Genomic DNA, 6000 nt, shown 5'->3' with positions numbered 1-6000 from the left:
AAAAAGGTCCACCAGAAAAAAGGTCCACCTCAGAGGTCCACCAGAAAAAAAAGGTCCACCTCAGCAGGTCCACCAGAAAAAAGGTCCACCAGAAAAAAGGCCCACCTCAGCAGGTCCACCAGAAAAAAAGGTCCACCAGAAAAAAGGTCCACCTCAGCAGGTCCACCAGAAAAAATGTCCACCAGAAAAAAGGTCGACCTCAGCAGGTCCACCAGAAAAAAGGTCCACCAGAAAAAAGGTCCACCTCAGCAGGTCCACCAGAAAAAAGGTCCACCAGAAAAAAGGTCCACCTCAGCAGGTCCACCTCAGCAGGTCCACCAGAAAAAAAGGTCCACCAGAAAAAAGGTCCACCTCAGCAGGTCCACCAGAAAAAAGGTCCACCAGAAAAAAGGTCCACCTCAGCAGGTCCACCAGAAAAAAGGTCCACCAGAAAAAAGGTCCACCTCAGCAGGTCCACCAGAAAAAAGGTCCACCAGAAAAAAGGTCCACCTCAGCAGGTCCACCAGAAAAAAGGTCCACCAGAAAAAAGGTCCACCTCAGCAGGTCCACCAGAAAAAAGGTCCACCAGAAAAAAGGTCCACTTCAGCAGGTCCACCAGAAAAAAGGTCCACCAGAAAAAAGGTCCACCTCAGCAGGTCGACCAGAAAAAAGGTCCACCAGAACAAAGGTCCACCTCAGCAGGTCCACCAGAAAAAAGGTCCACCAGAAAAAAGGTCCACCTCAGCAGGTCCACCAGAAAAAAGGTCCACCAGAAAAAATGTCCACCTCAGCAGGTCCACCTCAGCAGGTCCACTCGAAAAAAGGTCCACCAGAAAAAAAATCCACCTCAGCAGGTCCACCGGAAAAAAGTCCACCTCAGCAGGTTCACCAGAAAAAAGGTCCACCTCAGCAGGTCCACCAGAAAAAAGGTCCACCAGAAAAAAGGTCCACCAGAAAAAAGGTCCGCCTCAGAGGTCCACCAGAAGAAAAGATCCACCTCAGCAGGTCCACCAGAAAAAAGGTCCACCAGAAAAAAGGTCCACCTCAGCAGGTCCACCAGAAAAAAGGTCCACCAGAAAAAAGGTCCACCAGAAAAAAGGTCCACCTCAGCAGGTCCACCAGAAAAAAGGTCCACCAGAAAAAAAGGTCCACGTCAGCAGGTCCACCAGAAAAAAGGTCCACCAGAAAAAAGGTCCACCTCAGCAGGTCCACCAGAAAAAAGGTCCACCAGAAAAAAGGTCCACCTCAGCAGGTCCACCAGAAAAAAGGTCCACCAGAAAAAAGGTCCACCTCAGAGGTCCACCAGAAAAAAAAGGTCCACCTCAGCAGGTCCACCAGAAAAAAGGTCCACCAGAAAAAAGGTCCACCTCAGCAGGTCCACCAGAAAAAAGGTCCACCAGAAAAAAGGTCCACCTCAGCAGGTCCACCAGAAAAAAGGTCCACCTCAGCAGGTCCACCAGAAAAAATGTCCACCAGAAAAAAGGTCGACCTCAGCAGGTCCACCAGGAAAAAGGTCCACCAGAAAAAAGGTCCACCTCAGCAGGTCCACCAGAAAAAAGGTCCACCAGAAAAAAGGTCCACCTCAGCAGGTCCACCAGAAAAAAGGTCCACGAGAACAAAGGTCCACCTCAGCAGGTCCACCAGAAAAAAGGTCCACCAGAAAAAAGGTCCACCTCAGCAGGTCCACCAGAAAAAAGGTCCACCAGAAAAAAGGTCTACCTCAGCAGGTCCACCTCAGCAGGTCCACCAGAAAAAAGGTCCACCAGAAAAAAGGTCCACCTCAGCAGGTCCACTAGAAAAAAGGTCCACCAGAAAAAAAATCCACCTCAGCAGGTCCACCGGAAAAAAGTCCACCTCAGCAGGTCCACCAGAAAAAAGGTCCACCTCAGCAGGTCCACCAGAAAAAAGGTCCACCAGAAAAAAAGGTCCACCTCAGCAGGTCCACCAGAAAAAAGGTCCACCAGAAAAAAGGTCCACCTCAGCAGGTCCACCAGAAAAAAGGTCCACCAGAAAAAAAGGTCCACCTCAGCAGGTCCACCAGAAAAAAGGTCCACCAGAAAAAAGGTCCACCTCAGAGGTCCACCAGAAAAAAAGATACACCTCAGCAGGTCCACCAGAAAAAAGGTCCACCAGAAAAAAGGTCCACCTCAGCAGGTCCACCAGAAAAAAGGTCCACCAGAAAAAAGGTCCACCTCAGCAGGTCCACCAGAAAAAAGGTCCACCAGAAAAAAGGTCCACCTCAGCAGGTCCACCAGAAAAAAGGTCCACCAGAAAAAAGGTCCACCTCAGCAGGTCCACCAGAAAAAAGGTCCACCAGAAAAAAGGTCCACCTCAGCAGGTCCACCAGAAAAAAGGTCCACCAGAAAAAAGGTCCACCTCAGCAGGTCCACCAGAAAAAAGGTCCACCAGAAAAAAGGTCCACCTCAGAGGTCCACCAGAAAAAAAAGGTCCACCTCAGCAGGTCCACCAGAAAAAAGGTCCACCATAAAAAAGGTCCACCTCAGCAGGTCCACCAGAAAAAAGGTCCACCAGAAAAAAGGTCCACCTCAGCAGGTCCACCAGAAAAAAGGTCCACCTCAGCAGGTCCACCAGAAAAAATGTTCACCAGAAAAAAGGTCGACCTCAGCAGGTCCACCAGGAAAAAGGTCCACAAGAAAAAAGGTCCACCTCAGCAGGTCCACCAGAAAAAAGGTCCACCATAAAAAAGGTCCACCTCAGCAGGTCCACCAGAAAAAAGGTCTACCAGAAAAAAGGTCCACCTCAGCAGGTCCACCTCAGCAGGTCCACCAGAAAAAAGGTCCACCATAAAAAAGGTCCACCTCAGCAGGTCCACCTCAGCAGGTCCACCAGAAAAAAGGTCCATCAGAAAAAAGGTCCACCTCAGCAGGTCCACCAGAAAAAAGGTCCACCAGAAAAGGTCCACCTCAGCAGGTCCACCAGAAAAAAAGATCCACCAGAAAAAAAGGTCCACCTCAGCAGGTCCACCAGAAAAAAGGTCCACCAGAAAAAAGGTCCACCTCAGCAGGTCCACCAGAAAAAAGGTCTACCAGAAAAAAGGTCCACCTCAGCAAGTCCACCTCAGCAGGTCCACCAGAAAAAAGGTCCACCTCAGCAGGTCCACCGGAAAAAAGGTCCACCTCAGCAGGTCCACCAGAAAAAAGGTCCACCTCAGCAGGTCCACCAGAAGAAAGGTCCACCAGAAAAAAGGTCCACCTCAGCAGGTCCACCAGAAAAAAGGTCCACCAGAAAAAAGGTCCACCTCAGCAGGTCCACCAGAAAAAAGGTCCACCAGAAAAAAGGTCCACCAAAAAAAGGTCCACCTCAGCAGGTCCACCAGAAAAAAGGTCCACCAGAAAAAAGGTCCACCTCAGCAGGTCCACCAGAAAAAACGTCCACCAGAAAAAAGGTCCACCTCAACAGGTCCACCAGAAAAAAGGTCCACCAGAAAAAAGGTCCACCTCAGCAGGTCCACCAGAAAAAAGGTCCACCAGAAAAAAGGTCCACCTCAGCAGGTCCACCAGAAAAAAGGTCCACCAGAAAAAAGGTCCACCTCAGCAGGTCCACCAGAAAAAATGTCCACCAGAAAAAAGGTCCACCTCAGAGGTCCACCAGAAAAAAAAGGTCCACCTCAGCAGGTCCACCAGAAAAAAGGTCCACCAGAAAAAAGGCCCACGGCAGCAGGTCCACCAGAAAAAAGGTCCACCAGAAAAAAGGTCCACCTCAGCAGGTCCACCAGAAAAAATGTCCACCAGAAAAAAGGTCGACCTCAGCAGGTCCACCAGAAAAAAGGTCCACCAGAAAAAAGGTCCACGTCAGCAGGTCCACCAGAAAAAAGGTCCACCAGAAAAAAGGTCCACCTCAGCAGGTCCACCTCAGCAGGTCCACCAGAAAAAAAAGGTCCACCAGAAAAAAGGTCCACGTCAGCAGGTCCACCAGAAAAAAGGTCCACCAGAAAAAAGGTCCACCTCAGCAGGTCCACCAGAAAAAAGGTCCACCAGAAAAAAGGTCCACCTCAGCAGGCCCACCAGAAAAAAGGTCCACCAGAAAAAAGGTCCACCTCAGCAGGTCCACCAGAAAAAAGGTCCACCAGAAAAAAGGTCCACCTCAGCAGGTCCACCAGAAAAAACGTCCACCAGAAAAAAGGTCCACCTCAGCAGGTCCACCAGAAAAAAGGTCCACCAGAAAAAAGGTCCACCTCAGCAGGTCCACCAGAAAAAAGGTCCACCAGAAAAAAGGTCCACCTCAGCAGGTCCACCAGAAAAAAGGTCCACCAGAAAAAAGGTCCACCTCAGCAGGTCCACCAGAAAAAAGGTCCACCAGAAAAAAGGTCCACCTCAGAGGTCCACCAGAAAAAAAAGGTCCACCTCAGCAGGTCCACCAGAAAAAAGGTCCACCAGAAAAAAGGTCCACCTCAGCAGGTCCACCAGAAAAAAGGTCCACCAGAAAAAAGGTCCACCTCAGCAGGTCCACCAGAAAAAAGGTCCACCTCAGCAGGTCCACCAGAAAAAAAGGTCCACCAGAAAAAAGGTCCACCTCAGCAAGTCCACCAGAAAAAAGGTCCACCTCAGCAGGTCCACCAGAAAAAAAGGTCCACCAGAAAAAGGTCCACCTCAGCAGGTCCACCAGAAAAAAGGTCCACCAGAAAAAAGGTCCACCTTAGAGGTCCACCAGAAAAAAAGGTTCACCTCAGCAGGTCCACCAGAAAAAAGGTCCACCAGAAAAAAGGTCCACCTCAGCAGGTCCACCAGAAAAAAGGTCCACCAGAAAAAAAGGTCCACCTCAGCAGGTCCACCAGAAAAAAGGTCCACCAGAAAAAAGGTCCACCTCAGCAGGTCCACCAGAAAAAAGGTCCACCTCAGCAGGTCCACCAGAAAAAAAGGTCCACCTCAGCAGGTCCACCAGAAAAAAGGTCCACCTCAGCAGGTCCACCAGAAAAAAGGTCCACCAGAAAAAAGGTCCACCTCAGCAGGTCCACCAGAAAAAAGGTCCACCAGAAAAAAAGGTCCACCTCAGCAGGTCCACCAGAAAAAAGGTCCACCAGAAAAAAGGTCCACCTCAGCAGGTCCACCAGAAAAAATGTCCACCAGAAAAAGGTCCACCTCAGCAGGTCCACGAGAAAAAAGGTCCACCAGAAAAAAAGGTCCACCTCAGCAGGTCCACCAGAAAAAAGGTCCACCAGAAAAAAGGTCCACCTCAGCAGGTCCACCAGAAAAAAGGTCCACCAGAAAAAAGGTCCACCTCAGCAGGTCCACCAGAAAAAAGGTCCACCAGAACAAAGGTCCACCTCAGCAGGTCCACCAGAAAAAAGGTCCACCAGAAAAAAGGTCCACCTCAGCAGGTTCACCAGAAAAAAGGTCCACCAGAAAAAAGGTCTACCTCAGCAGGTCCACCTCAGCAGGTCCACCAGAAAAAAGGTCCACCAGAAAAAAGGTCCAGCTCAGCAGGTCCACTAGAAAAAAGGTCCACCAGAAAAGAAGTCCACCTCAGCAGGTCCACCGGAAAAAAGTCCACCTCAGCAGGTCCACCAGAAAAAAGGTCCACCTCAGCAGGTCCACCAGAAAAAAGGTCCACCAGAAAAAAGGTCCACCTCAGCAGGTCCACCAGAAAAAAGGTCCACCAGAAAAAAGGTCCACCTCAGCAGGTCCACCAGAAAAAAGGTCCACCAGAAAAAAAGGTCCACCTCAGCAGGTCCACCAGAAAAAAGGTCCACCAGAAAAAAGGTCCACCTCAGCAGGTCCACCAGAAAAAATGTCCACCAGAAAAAGGTCCACCACAGCAGGTCCACGAGAAAAAAGGTCCACCAGAAAAAAGGTCCACCTCAGCAGGTCCACCAGAAAAAAGGTCCACCAGAAAAAAAGGTCCACCTCAGCAGGTCCACCAGAAAAAAGGTCCACCAGAAAAAAGGTCCACCTCAGCAGGTCCACCACAAAAAAGGTCCACCAGAACAAAGGTCCACCTCAGCAGGTCCACCAGAAAAAAGGTCCACCAGAAAAAAGGTCCACCTCAGCAGGTCCACCAGAA

The sequence above is a fragment of the Chlamydotis macqueenii genome, chromosome W (genome assembly GCF_036417535.1).
Source record: "Chlamydotis macqueenii isolate bChlMac1 chromosome W, bChlMac1.mat, whole genome shotgun sequence".
In the NCBI taxonomy this organism is placed as follows: Eukaryota; Metazoa; Chordata; class Aves; order Otidiformes; family Otididae; genus Chlamydotis; species Chlamydotis macqueenii.
The sequence above is the reverse complement of the archived record's forward strand: the minus strand, read 5'-3'. Positions refer to the sequence as shown.